At 44.0% G+C, this 14,724-nt stretch overlaps 1 protein-coding gene across 1 annotated transcript in view; it reads right to left on the bottom strand.

The window, feature by feature from the left end:
• The window catches only part of AGBL4 (AGBL carboxypeptidase 4), a 2,679,639-nt gene that overhangs the window by 485,637 nt on the left and 2,179,278 nt on the right, over window positions 1-14,724 (bottom strand). The gene's annotated exons all lie outside the window — the stretch shown is intronic.

The raw sequence follows: 14,724 nt of genomic DNA, 5'->3' as shown, positions 1-14,724 counted from the left end.
CCACAATATAGAAGCGCTTGTAATAAAGACCATGTATCTATTAAGCGTGTTATGAGGAGTCCTAAATGGATAAACTTTGATACAATATGGCCTGGCAATCTCTGAAATTATAAACTATGTCCAAAAATACAATGTAACAAGTTTATAACAAAATTAAAATTAAAAACTCCTGTAAAGTTAGACCAGCAATGTCTGACACACAGTGCGCTACATATAAAAACATGAATAGTGAAATGTTTATAACTCTTTTAGTGGAGTATATGTCAGTTGGGAGTCCCGTATAATGGAAAATGATCCGGAGCACCGGTGGACTTACCCTACCTTTCCCTGACGGCAGCAAGGGCGACAGTGAGCGGCTAGCAGAATAAAGGTGAATACTGCTGCCCGCTAAGCACCTTCTGGTTGTGCTTGTCCGGGGTGAGCTTTCTCCCTGGCTTCTAGTTGAAACGGCGATAACGGGAGTGTTTTTGCCTCGTGTGCTTGAGCTTCCTCTGACGAAGTGACGTCAGTCCGGGGTCCCACTTACACCAACGCGTTTCGTCACGATATGGACTTTTTCAAGGTGTCTGTAGTGCTGTGTTAGCCCTGTTATATTCTACAGGAAATGTTCTGATTGGTTCTTTTCTTGCTTCTGAGATTGGAAGCTGAATCCATGTATACGGTTGTAAAAATGATTGGTGTTTAAAAAGTATAATCTTTATTGGTATCTTTGAAGTAAAAAATATATAAAATATGTAGCACAATGTTTCTTGATAAAATTATAAACGAACATTATAAAACTTACCGCGTAGAAGGAATAATAAATACTTATTGAAGACTCCAGTTCAACCCCAGAGGAACAGGACCTATCTACCATTCAACCAAAAAAATTTCAGCTATAATAGAAGTCCATGTGGGAAAGAAAACCTACAGATCAATCGATCAAGGACAGCTTATGAAATAGGAAGAAAAGAAGCCATAAAACAAAACATAAAAGAAGCATACCAGTTAAGACAGAATATTGCGAACCAAGAGCTAAATAATAGTCCACCTGGGAGCACTAGCATGAAAAAAAGAACAAGATTATCTTCAACAGAAGATTTTTTAGAATTTCTGGAGACATTCGACGACCCGGGTATTGTTCCCCAGTGGAAAAAATCATGAAGAAATATAATAGAAGAGGAAAGAGAGGAGGAAGAAGCAGGTCAACTAGGAAATCATGGGAAACCGAGTCAAATAACATCACAACAGGAGATACTCAAATGAGTGGAATCTTTAACCTAAGTTCATCGGAGCTTAGCAAAGACCAATATAATCTTCTGAAAAAAGGACTGAAATTTGCGCCCCAATCAGTACCAAACAAGTTTGAGATGTATATAGATCTGCACAAATTCGTTAGGAAACTCTGCTTGAAGAAGTACTTCCAAAGAAACCTGATCATTAGAAACCACACAGAAATAACAGAAGGAGAACAAGAAATACAACATACAAATTTAAAACCACAAAGCAACTTTTTTCCCAGCCACATAAAAGGACCAGCTCTGGAAATGTTCCAAAGACTTGTTGAAAAAGACATAGAGAAAATACCATCCGTACCAAAGATCAAGATGAATCTAAACAAAGGCGAGAAGAAAGCTCTAGAAACACTGAAAAGTAACAAAGAAATCATTATAAAAGGAGCTGACAAAGGTGGAGGCATTGTAATTATGGACAGGTCAAGATATCTAACAGAAACAGAGAGACTTCTATCAGACAACACCACTTACGAAATATTAGAAAATGATCCCACGGAAATGTTCAAAAGAACTAAATGAGCACTTAGAAGAAGAACTTAAGTTGGGCATCTTAAATAAAAAAGAATTTGAATTTTTAAACAACTACGCTCCAAGAATACCAGTATTTTATCAATTGCCTAAACTACACAAAGATCCACTCAACCCTCCAGGTCGACCTATAGTGTCCGGAATTCAATCTTTGACCTCAAACCTCTCAGGTTATGTGGACATATTTCTACAGCCACTAGTGACCAAACAAAAAAGCTATATTAAGGACACCACAACGGTACTACAAGACCTCAAAAGCATCACCTGGAAGGACTCTTTTTATTTAGTAACCTGTGGTGTCAAGTTACTTTATACCTGCATACGCCACGCTGATGGTTGTGCTCATACTTATCATTATCTGAACCATAGATCAGACCTTTCTAATTCACAAATAAACTTTATTATGAGCAGTATAGAGTTTATACTGAACCACAACTATTTTTGGTATCAAAACCAGTTTTTTAAACAAATAACCGGTACAGCGATGGGCAGTCGATTCGAACCGAGTTACGCAAATCTCTTTGTCGCTAAATGGGAAGATGACAAAATTTGGCACAACAACCCATATCAAGAACATGTGAAACATTGGAAAAGGTTTATAGATGACATCATATTTATTTGGGAAGGAAATGAGGACAGTCTGACTAAATTCTTGAGATATCTGAACCACAATGATTTAAACCTAGAGTTCACCTATAATTTCAGCAAAGAGTCTATTCAATTCCTGGATTTAGAAATATATGTAGAAAAGAACATCATACACACACAAACTTATTTCAAAAAAGTTGACTGCAACAATTATCTACTTTCATCAAGTAACCATCATCCGAAGTGGATTGGAAACATTCCAGGAGGACAGTTCCAGAGGATGAAAAGGAACTGTACTAAAAATGAAGATTTTAAAGCACAGAGCGAAATTCTAAAGCAGAGATTCATAGAAAGGGAATATTCGGAAAATCAGATTGACATCAGTCTTAAGAAAATTGAGAAAATAGAGAGGATTTATTACAATACAACAACAAAAGAAAGGAAAATTCAGAAAATATACTATTCATTACACGTTACAACAGTTACACTAAAGCATTGGAGCAGAGTATAAAAAAACATTGGCATCTTCTACATCTAGACTCTGAAACAAAGAACCTAATCCCAACCAGACCAAAAATAGTTTACAGAAGAGCTGAAACACTTCAAAATATGCTTACAGCCAGTTGCATACCTCCGGAAAAACTACCCTCCACTGCATGTCATAAAGGATTTCATTTTTGTTTGAACTGTAAAACATGTAAAGATACTGGAACCAACAGCACCAAAGGGATCACAAGATTCCAGTCTAACTCTCGAAACATAGAATTTGAGATCAAACAGTACCTTTGCTGTAACACAGAAGGTGTAGTCTACCTGCTAGAATGTCCCTGTGGTCTCCAATACATTGGTCGTACCATCAGAAAACTCAAAGTAAGAATAGGGGAACACATCAACAACATCAAAAAAGGCTACACATTACACAGTGTGTCCAATCATTTCTTATCACACCATCAGAAGAACCCAAAAGGACTTAAATTCCTAGCAATCAGGAAAATAGAGAAAGATTGGAGAGGAGGAAACTTCACAGAAAAAATCTCTAAACAATAAACCAAATGGATCTATAATATGGATACCCTCCACCCTAAAGGACTGAACATAGATTTTGATCTGGGAGCCTTTCTTAAAACCTGATCTATATACTTCATTATACCACTATCATAAAATATCAGTCATTCCATAGTAATCATATCATTGAGATACATCCCTATATTGATTTAATTATGTGCACACTCACGTATATCTATTTATCCATTTAGCGTTATTTATATTTATATACATTTTTACCTTATTAATATTATTATTTTTATTTATTATTATTTTTATTCATTTTAAAACTAGGCATTACTCTGTACACACTGTTGCGTCTAATTGAAAAGCATGAAATGTAAGAAATGTCATTATAGCTTCTTTTATAATGTTTGTTTATAATTTTATCAAGAAACATTGTGCTACATATTTTATATATTTGTTACTTCAAAGATACCAATAAAGATTATACTTTTTAAACACCAATCATTTTTACAACCGTATACATGGATTCAGCTTCCAATCTCAGAAGCAAGAAAAGAACCAATCAGAACATTTCCTGTAGAATATAACAGGGCTAACACAGCACTACAGACACCTTGAAAAAGTCCATATCGTGACGAAACGCGTTGGTGTAAGTGGGACCCCGGACTGACGTCACTTCGTCAGAGGAAGCTCAAGCACACGAGGCAAAAACACTCCCGTTATCGGCGTTTCAACTAGAAGCCAGGGAGAAAGCTCACCCCGGACAAGCACAACCAGAAGGCGCTTAGCGGGCAGCAGTATTCACCTTTATTCTGCTAGCCGCTCACTGTCGCCCTTGCTGCCGTCAGGGAAAGGTAGGGTAAGTTCACCGGTGCTCCGGATCATTTTCCATTATACGGGACTCCCAACTGACATATACTCCACTAAAAGAGTTATAAACATCTCACTATTCATGTTTTTATATGTAGTGCACTGTGTGTCAGACATTGCTGGTCTAACTTTACAGGCGTTTTTAATTTTAATTTTGTTATAAATTTGTTACATTGTATTTTTGGACATAGTTTATAATTTCAGAGATTGCCAGGCCATATTGTATCAAAGTTTATCCATTTAGGACTCCTCATAACACGCTTAATAGATACATGGTCTTTATTACAAGCGCTTCTATATTGTGGTCCACTCAAGATATATTGTTCATCCAGTGGTGGTGCAGGCAATCTCGCCCCCTAGCCATGATGTAATGATATCATATGTAGTGAGCGGGGCCAGAGCGGTGCCGCCTTGTTATAGCACTGCCCACAAGCACTGTCCCCCCCATCACTAGTCACACCAATAGGCCCTACATAAATTTCAGTTCCAGGCCCATGTGGACATTAATCTGGCACTGTGCCAATCACGCTGCGGCTGGGGGAGACTGAGCGAGATCACAGCACCTGTTCTGTACATGCACAGAATGGGTCCTGTGCAGACCCCTAAACATCGGAGATGTACGCTAACCATCGGGCTAGCGTATGTTTCTATATCAGACCCTTAGGCAATAAGGGAGCAATAGCTAATAATCTAATAAAAAGAAGAAGGAATATTAACGAGTAAGGGGGAGGGGTAAATTAGGCCTATTCTAGGGTTAATGGCAGCTAGGGGTGGTAATTGTACAATTCGCTGTTGCGTACATTATTAAAGCCCCATTTCCCGCTGCAAAATGCAGCAAACTAATACTAACAGTGCAACGCTCCAAGATCTCCCAAAGGCAAATTCCACAAGGTCAGCAACAATGCACGGGCGTAAAAAAGCAGCTTAGTACATCGTGTTATATTGCACACCCACTAACTAGATCTTGTTTTTCCTCTTTTGCTCATATTCAGAGCTAAAGATGTGATTTCAAAAGCAAATACCAAGAGGATGACTGCACACCGCTAGCAGGATCAGCGAGGCCACAGAACGGAGATTGAAAGTATGGCCTGAGATCTAATTGAAAGCTTTAATATTTGTTTCAGTTGTGCTCTTTCCCAAACAAACGCTTCCCTGTGTGTCCTTTGCTGAGTGGAGAGAATGAACTAATAAAGTCTGATTTGTATCTAGAGACTGATTGACATGTTAGTGAATTATACAAAGATCCGCTTATCTGACTTTCGTCCTGATAGCTGCTGATGTTTCCCGAGGGCAGATGTACAACAACGGAAATTATACGTTTCTACATTTAAATTATGAAAAGAAAAAAAACAAAAACTTTCAGCAAATAATATTAGGCCTGATTCAGTGGTGGACGTTAATGTCGACGTGGTTGCGATTTTTTTGCGGAGTTGCAGCGGCGGTAATATGCAAATGCTAGTATCAGCCTTCCTCTTGTGCAAATCCGTCGGTGGCTCCAAACACTTCACCATCGGTGCGCTATTGCGTCCACCATCGACACTAGCAACAGCCTATGGCTGGAGCAGTGTCTCTTTCTGACATTGCTCTGAACATGGCCTCTGGGGCTGCGGCTCTCCGTTTAGGAAGACAGCCATGTTCACTGACATGCCTGGGATGCTCCCATTACATGCCCCTGAGATGGGTGAGTTCACTTCAGGCCACCTCTCAGTCATCGCTCAGGAATGCCCATGGCAGGGACGATTCTAGAGAGGAGGGGGCCCATGTGCAGTCTCTGTCTGGGGCCCCTCCTCTCACTCCGGCGGCCGGCTGCGCTCAGCGGCGAGCGCCACACCCGTATACTCTGGGCACTAGATCTACATCCTTTACCTGTGTATCACCCCCTAACACATAGCTTTTGATTTATTAATATTATTATTAACATTTACTAACACCTTTTAGGCTTTCACTGGTGTGCTGCCCTGGGGTGGCTGGCTTTTGGGGTTCCGCATCCCAGACTTTGACTTAGAAGTAGGAACTTCCAGTATCAGAGATGCCGTGACGTGGCCTGGAGGCTTACACATATTTTTGCAAATATACTGTATGCAACTAAGGGCCTGATTCAGAGCCGCTCGAAAGCGGCCGCTCGTTCGCTCCGAGCGATGTTTGCCCAACTGCGCATGCGTACGGATCGTAATACGCGAACCAGTCAGTGCGGCCGAAAATCGTTTGTTCGCTAAATAGCGAATGCCTGCTATTTTGAGTGACAGAATGAGGCGTATGTGGGTGGTAACAGGGGAAGGTGCTTGAAAACGGGGAGTGGAGATCCGAACGCAGGCGCGCTTAAAGGTCAAAACGGGCGTTTTAAGGGTGTGCATAATTAAAACAGCAGCGTCATTGACCACATCACTGGGTTATAGCCAGAACTGCTCGCAAAATTGTGGTAGCAAAAACCAACCACAAGAATAGCGAGCAGTTCATACGCTGGTCGATGTACTCGATTAATCTAATAAATAGCGGACATGACGTAGGATGCGAGCGGGCAGGGGGCGTATTTCTCCAAAAAACGACCGCAAGTTTTGTTCGCTCGTTCAGACATAGAGGCGTGAACAGACCGCAAAGAGCGAACAGTTCATTTGAATAGCCACCCCCTGTTTTCTGGACGAGCGACCGCAAATAGCGTCCGGCTCTGAATCAGGCCCTAAGATCTCTGAATTATCTACCACCATGTAGTATTTCAAATCTTATTGCTGATATCATTCTGAGTGCTGGGGGATTACCTCTTGTTGTTCCATTGTATATTAAGCAAACGAGTGTAGTCAGAACTTGGCGGTATGATGGAGGCTTTACAGAAATGTCCTCTTGCATCTTTGCCACTTGTGCTGCAATTCGCGCCACGCATGGCATGGCCAACGAGTACACGAGCTGCGTTTGCACCCACAACTCCATAGGATTGCATGGTGCAAAAGCAGCACGCGGCATGGCGCACCGCATCACACGCAGCCGCGGATAATCACATGGTGCGATGCATGCACATGTTTGCAGCGCATGCACTAAAGATGCAAGAGAACACATCTGTATAATATATATGTATTTGGTCTTGAACTCCAGCTGTCTGAACATGGAATCGTGCAATTCCCCGAAAATGACAATATATACAAATAGACTGTACATGTGCTGACCAAAAGAAATTGTCTCAAGAATTCAAGCTAAAAAAAACTGTTAATAGCTAAAATTCATAACACATAGTATAGATAGGATAAAGTAAAACATGGCAAAATACACAAGACTAGAGGAAATAATGGAAATATAAGATAGAAATAAAAAATGCTCATATGTGCTGACAATTCAGATTGGTTACTTTATAGTACGATAAGCTGCAGACACTTCATAGCAATAGCTGTTCGACCAATAAGATGTTCAATGGTACATCAGTGTCTAGACGTCAGTCTCCGTTTGAGACTCAGGGCCTGATTCAGACCCGTTTGCTAGGCTGCGTTCGCACGTAGCTTGCCGATGTTTGCAATGTGCGCATGCATATAAGACGCTGTGTGCGTGCGCGAACCAGTCCATGCGATCGTGAAGCGCTCGCCCCTTGTACATAGATGCCTCGCTAAGTTGAGTGACAGGATAAGCCATTTGTGGGTGGTGACAGGGGTTGGTCGTTGGAAACGGGGGAGAGGTGGTGCGAACGCAGGTGTGTCTGAGCATCTTAACGCCGTTTCAGAGGCATAATTAAGATGTATCATCAGCGAACACGTCACATGGCTGAATTACACACAGCAGCACTCGCAGTGCTTGCGGTAGGGTACGGTCTTCCACAAGTGCTGCGTAAGGGTACTCAATGTTACCGATTGTTGCATACACTTCCTGGAGATGACGTGTGTTACTAAGGGTAAGTGGGCATCTTAAGACAAGCTGGTGGGCGTCTAAATACACACCGTGATCGCACGCCAAGACATAGTGGGCGTGCTAATGCCTTGCCGTGCGATCACGTGGTTTGCATACTTTGGAGCTGATGGCTGCGTGCGAACGCATCTAGCGAGCGGGTCTGAATCGGGCCCTCAAATGAATAGTGTGTAAATACACTTTGTACACAGTGACCGGTATGTGTGTAAAAAAATATAAAAATTAATATAAAAGTACCTTATATGGATATGTCCAGGCATTTGTGTCTCAAATCTGACTCTTCTCTGTGGCCAGTAATTCAGCGCTCACACTCTGGGCCTGATTCAGACCCGCTCGCGAGTGCTGTGCGCTCGCAAGTGGGTTGATGGTGGCCTAGTGCGCATGCGCACGACGGAGCCGGCTCCGTCGTGCGCATGCGCGAGACCCCGATAGCGACGGCCAATCCGTCGCTCCGGGTCTCGTACCAAAGGGGGCGTGCTGTCGATGTTGTCCGGCTCTGAAACAGGGCCTCTGACTGAAGTTTCTGATCTTCCGGGTCGGCCGTGTGCTGCTGTTAGACAGTGTTAAGCATGGTAAATGGATTCACTGTGGGCTCCACAATCACAGATATCCAGGAGACTGGAGGCCGATCACAATGATGTATAGTTGTATGCCATGTGGTTGTATTCACGCAACCGTATTGCACGTTAGCCGTCCCTGCCTCGTCCCCCCTTCATTCTATGTCTCTGTGTGTATCTGTGTGTGTCTGTGTTTATCTTTGTGTATCTGTGTGTGTCTGTGTGTGTCTCTGGAGTCCATTTATTATTGCATATTTGTGGCTTAATCTCCGCTATATGTATGAAGGAGAGACGACTGCAGGTATCTCAGATACCTGCTGCGATCCCTCCATTCCTGTAGGCAGCCGCATCCCTTATAGGTTTCTATGGGGGATGCGATGCTGCCAGATTCTGGATATAGGGCCTGATTCAGACCCGGCCGCAACCACTGAGCGCTCGCAACCGGGTCGATGGTGGCCCAAAGCGCACGCACGACGGAGCCGGCTCCGTCGTGTGCATGCGCGAGACCCAGATAGCGACGGGCACTCCGTCGCTCCGGGTTTCGCAACAAAGGGGGTGAGCTGTCGATGTTGAGTGACAGCTCGCCCCGTTTGGTGGTCGGGCCGGGGGGGTGGCTGCCCAATCGGAGGCGTTCCCATGAGAACGCCTGTCGTTTGGGGGCGGCCCCACTGACATCACAAGTGATGTCAGTGGAGAGCTTCCGGCTCTGTTAGAGCCGAAAGCTCTCTGGGGCTTGAGGCCATGAGATCCTACCACAAGGGTCTCGTCGCAAGCCCGATGGTTGCGATGGTCTTGACCATCGCGACCATCAGCCTGGCCGCTCGCTATAGCTGTGGGTGGTCACCCACAGCTATGCGAGTGGCCAGGAGGCCGCACAAAAAAAAAAAAAACGCCCTGATTCAGAGCGAGCGCTCTTTCAGAGCATCCAGCTCTGAATCAGGGCCATTGTATTCCGGATATTGGCCCCCGCAGCTAGCTGCTGTAGCCTATGGGCTGCACTGCGCATAATTAGCCGGTAATAGCGGCCATGCATGTGCAGTCAGCGGGACTGTGCATGTGCAGCAGTCCCGGGAGCACGCCGGGCACATCACAGGAAAGGGCTCCTTTCGGAGCCCCTGTCCCGACTCCCTACATGTGTCAGATGGTACAGTCAGGTGATATGATTGCATCTTGCAATGCGATCATGGGTGGTATTATCATGCCCATTATCATGTGTCTCTGACTCTCCTGGGTCACCCCACCTCTCCTTCTCTCTCTCTCCCCGGGTCTCCCCCCCATCCCCCTCTACTTACCTTCAGTCGGGAGCCAGCGGGGACGAGGCCAGGCAGCGCCGCAGCATGCTGAAGCTCCGGGTCCATGGAGTGTGATGCTGGTGTTGCAATCATGCTCCCAGCAGCAGCCCTAATAGTGGGCGCTGCTGCACTGCTGCAATGCCGCCGAGCACGGGCCTTGCTCGGTGGCGCAATAGGGACAGACGGCTGTGGCAGCATGGTGGCGGATGGTGTGGGTACAATGCCCTGGTCGGTGGCACCCCCCTCTGCTGTGCCTGCCATGGTGCCCAGGGCATGTGCCCCTCTCGACCCCTACTGGTTACGTCACTGGCTAGGGGCAAGGCCCATCCGCTAGGGGTGCCATTTCCAGAAGGGCCATCGAAGAGTAGCAGCATTGCTGCTATCACAACATGCCTTGAGATGGAAGTGGTTTGAAATACTGGTAGCTCAATAGCCGCCGGTTCAAATCCCGACAGCGGTATCCCAACATCTGAAGATCCCAACAGGGGTGGTAAGTATGCTATTCCTCCCCCTCTCCCCCTAACCCTCCCTTAGTGGTGGCAAATCCTAACCTCCCCCTAGTGCCTAACCCTAACCTCCCCCGGGTGGAGCCTAACCCTAACCCCCTGTTCCCACACCCTAAACCTATTCCTTCTGGGTTCGTGCCTACCCCTAACCCCCATGGTGGTGCCTAACCCTATACCCCCATCCCCGTAGCCTAACCTTTTCCGGGGAGTTCCTAAACCTAAGACCCCCCCGGGGGTGCCTAAACCAAACTCTCCCCCCCCCCTAGTCTAAGACCTAAGAAGCCCTGCTCACCTTCATGTGGGATGCCGGCTGTGGGGATTTCGGCGCTTATCTTTAGTCCCAGGTTGGGCTTTCACTGTCGGGATTCCAATGGCCGGCATCCTGGCCGCTGGTAATCTAACTACATCCCCTTGAGATAGTATGTAGTCATTGCGAAGTTAACCATTCAATGGTTTAACCATCACTGCGTATCCACAGTGGAACTGTACAAAAGAACTGTGCTGCGGGCACCACTTCTGGGTGTCTGCAGTTGAATGAATGTACTCAACCATCAGGTCAGGAAACAAGTCAGGGAACCATCAAATGGTAAGAGCATTTACATCAACTTGCAAACATCATTGATTGTCATCAGTTTCCGATGAGCATGGCTACACCACGCTGTACATACCTCTCGCCGGGAACTCTACACCGTTCTCTCCCAGATGGGAGAAATCAAACATCGACAAGTACAGCATGACTAGACAGTAAAATTATTCTATAGCAAAGTCCATTTGCCCCTACCGTACTTATGCATGATGTGGTCAAATAAAAGCAGTCACACATTAAATCCTGAATTGCACCACCAAATTTTTTCTATAATGTGCCAATGCTGCCTTTATCTTTTTAGTTACTGTACTGGAGTCCAGTTTATAACCACAAATCTTTGTGTAATTCCTTTCATACTTCTTATGCTGGCTCACTGGCTAGTGGAACATTAATGTCTGATGTTTCATGTGATAAGTAGGATTGACGAAACATCAAAGGAGGTCAGACAATGACAGACTTTCTGTGGTGTTCATACCACGAGAAATTAAGAATAATAATCATCTGGTACTGTAGTAACTGCAAATGACTTGTATGTTAGGTAAGTGCTATTGAATGCTCAGCAGAAATCAAAGCGGAGACCTGTAGAGAGCTGACAACTTCTCACAGCCATGAAGGTCAAGAGGGGACTGGCAGATTTTTGATTGGAGAACAAGCAATATTTTCATTGTGTGGATATTAAAACGTAGTAATTACCTCAAGTTGATGAGATTCACCGTGACATGGTACAGTAGGTGGGTAAACATCTTTGGCCAAATATGTACTAAGGACCTTATTCTAAAACCATGTTAATTTGGAGTTTATTATATATATTTTGATAATCAGTATTCTTAGTGCTTAGCATGTGCATCTGCATTTTTCTTCTTTTTTCCTGCATTAGAACTACAGGTCTCAGCATGGTAGCACCTCTTATTATGTTTAAATTAGGATGTGCATCCCAGCCCCCCCTTTCTCATCTAATAACCCTTTTCCACCAAAAACCCGGGACCGACATGGGTTTTCGTTCGGACATGGTTCCAACCCATGTCAGACCCAGTTTACACTGCACCTACGATCTGGGTTATTCCCAGGTCAGCCCCGTTCACACTGAACCCGGGTCTGCCCTGCTAAACTTGAGAGGTAATAAAAAGTGGGAGGTGACTGCTCCACAGCCGCCAATCAGCTCATTTTAGGCATGACCCAGGTTGGATAACCCGGGTCACGCCGTTTACAGGGCCTGATTCAGAGCCGGACGCTATTTGCACTCGCTCGTTCAGAAAAAGGGGTCGGATATTTAAATAGAGCGCTCGCTCTTTGCGGTCTGTTGACGCCTCTATGTCTGAACGAGTGAACGAAACATGCGCTCGCTATTTTTTTAAAAACGCCCCCTGGCCGCTCGCATCCTACGTCATCTCCGCTATTTATTAGATTAATCGAGTACATCGAAAGGTGTCTGAACTGCTCGCAGTGCTTGTGGTAGCATTTTCTTACCGCAATCATGCGAGCAGTTCAGGCTAAAAGACAACCAAGTGACATGGTCGATGACGCTGCTTTGTTAATTATGCACACCCTTAAAACGCCCGTTTTTGGCACGCCTGCGTTCAGATCTCCACTCCCCGTTTTCAAGCACCTTCCCCTGTTACCACCCACAAACGCCTCATTCTGTCACTCAAATTAGCAGGCATTCGCTATTTTGCGAGCACACAATTTCCGACCGCAATGACTGGTTCGTGCATGCGTATTACAACCCATACGCATGCGCAGTTGTGCGAACATCGCTCGGAGCGAACGAGCGGCCGCTTACGAGTGGCTCTGAATCAGGCCCACATTGCACCATTACTCTGGCCCATCCTGGGTCTGACCCTGGGTTGGATTCCTTGGTCACTTGACATGGGTTATTTTTCAGGGACCCTTTTCCATTTAGCCGCGACCCGGGTAGACCTGGCAATAAACTGGGTTATTGCAGCAGTGGAGAAGGGTGGAGAAGGGGTATTACTGTCCTTCTAGCCAGACATGACTTAGAGTTGCCCAGAGTGACATGCTAATAAAAACAAAACATTTTGGGATAAGGTATCACAACTGGTGAAAAGGTGTCACAAGCCAGGATTCCATAGAACTTTATAGCATACTTGCTTGTGGCACCTTATCATGAGCTGTGGTACCTTATCATGAGCTGTGGTACCTTATCACGAGATGTCTAGTATTTCATACAAAGCCAGGCAATTTTCCAGTTAAATGGGGACACATCTGTACTTTTAAAAGAATGCATTTTGCACCTAACAGTTCGTCTTCTGTGGAAAAGTTCATTTCTATCTGTACTTCCACCCATGTAATTAAAACGTTGCAATGCACAAAGGTGACTCCTATAGTAAAAGCAGTGTCCTCTGACTCTAATGAGAAATTAGGCCATAAGGGGGGTGAACAGTGCATTATTATGGAAGAAAATGTAAATAAATGGAGGGGTGCTTCTAAAGTCTTAATACGTTAAACTACCATACGAATATTTTAGGTGTATACACAAACCCAAAAGCTGATGCATCCTAATTCTTCTAGGATGAGGACGAGTCCACATGCCCCTTACAATTCAGTGAGTGGACATCAGGGGATATCTTTACTAAAAGTTGATTTTAATCGATTTTGCTTAATTTAAAACCAATGAGAATCGATCAACAGCAATTTTGTGTTTCCAGGGGGCAAATCACACATTTATGAATACTTAAAAAAAAATAATAATAAATTGTCTGTTAGTAAATGTGTTATTAAGCCCCAGAAACCCAACATCGATGTTGATCAATTTTATCAAAATCAATTAAAATTGACCTTTAGTATATATACCCTTGGGCTCTGTTGCGCTTAAACAATTTGGATCTGCATTATTGTTAGTAGTACATAAATGATCCTTGATATCACAATGATGCTCTTCTGAGGCTCAACCTATGGTAAAAAGAAGTTTATATACATACAGACAGATCTTCATAGAACTTATTTACGCCTCCTATTCATCCCTGTTCTTCTCTTTTCTTTGGAAGTGTTGTTAGGCCCTCATGAAACTCAAGGCCTGACCAATGCGAGCAATCTCACTAAGCTAGTGGAGAGTTAGAAGAGACAGGGGGGCTCATGTAATAGGTTGCAAGCTGCAGCCGCTGCGGGAACTCCTGCGAGTCTTCTGGTATTTTGAAAGTGCCAATAATTTTAAAGGCAAAACCAGCTTGGTTTTGCCTTTAAAATGATTGCTGCTTTAAAAATACGAGAAGATTTGCAGGAGTTCCCTCAGCGGCTGCAGCTCACAACCTATTACATGAGCCTGCGGGTATTTTCTGTTTTTTATTATTATTATTATTATTATTATTATTATTATAGTTATATGTGTGTTTAAGCCAGATAAGAATAACAATGTAAAGTTACCATAAATCAATTAATAAATAAATTGGAATAACTACCTGGAGCACTATGCTAGAGACTTCATTCCACCCTCTTTCTTGTTTACCTACCCAAGTATCCTAGGCTTTACTCTAGCTGCATACACACACAACGATTTTGTAAATGAACGATTTTAGTAAACGATTTTCGCTCATTTTTTTCAAGGGAAAAATTAACGAAAATCGTTTACTAAAATCGTTCATTTACTAAATGTAATGAACGATTTTTTTG

Source organism: Taudactylus pleione, unplaced genomic scaffold (genome assembly GCF_031769625.1).
Source record: "Taudactylus pleione unplaced genomic scaffold, aTauple2 ptg000230l, whole genome shotgun sequence".
NCBI classification, from domain to species: Eukaryota; Metazoa; Chordata; class Amphibia; order Anura; family Myobatrachidae; genus Taudactylus; species Taudactylus pleione.
Note: the sequence above shows the minus strand (reverse complement) of the source record. Positions and strands in the feature narration are given on the sequence as shown.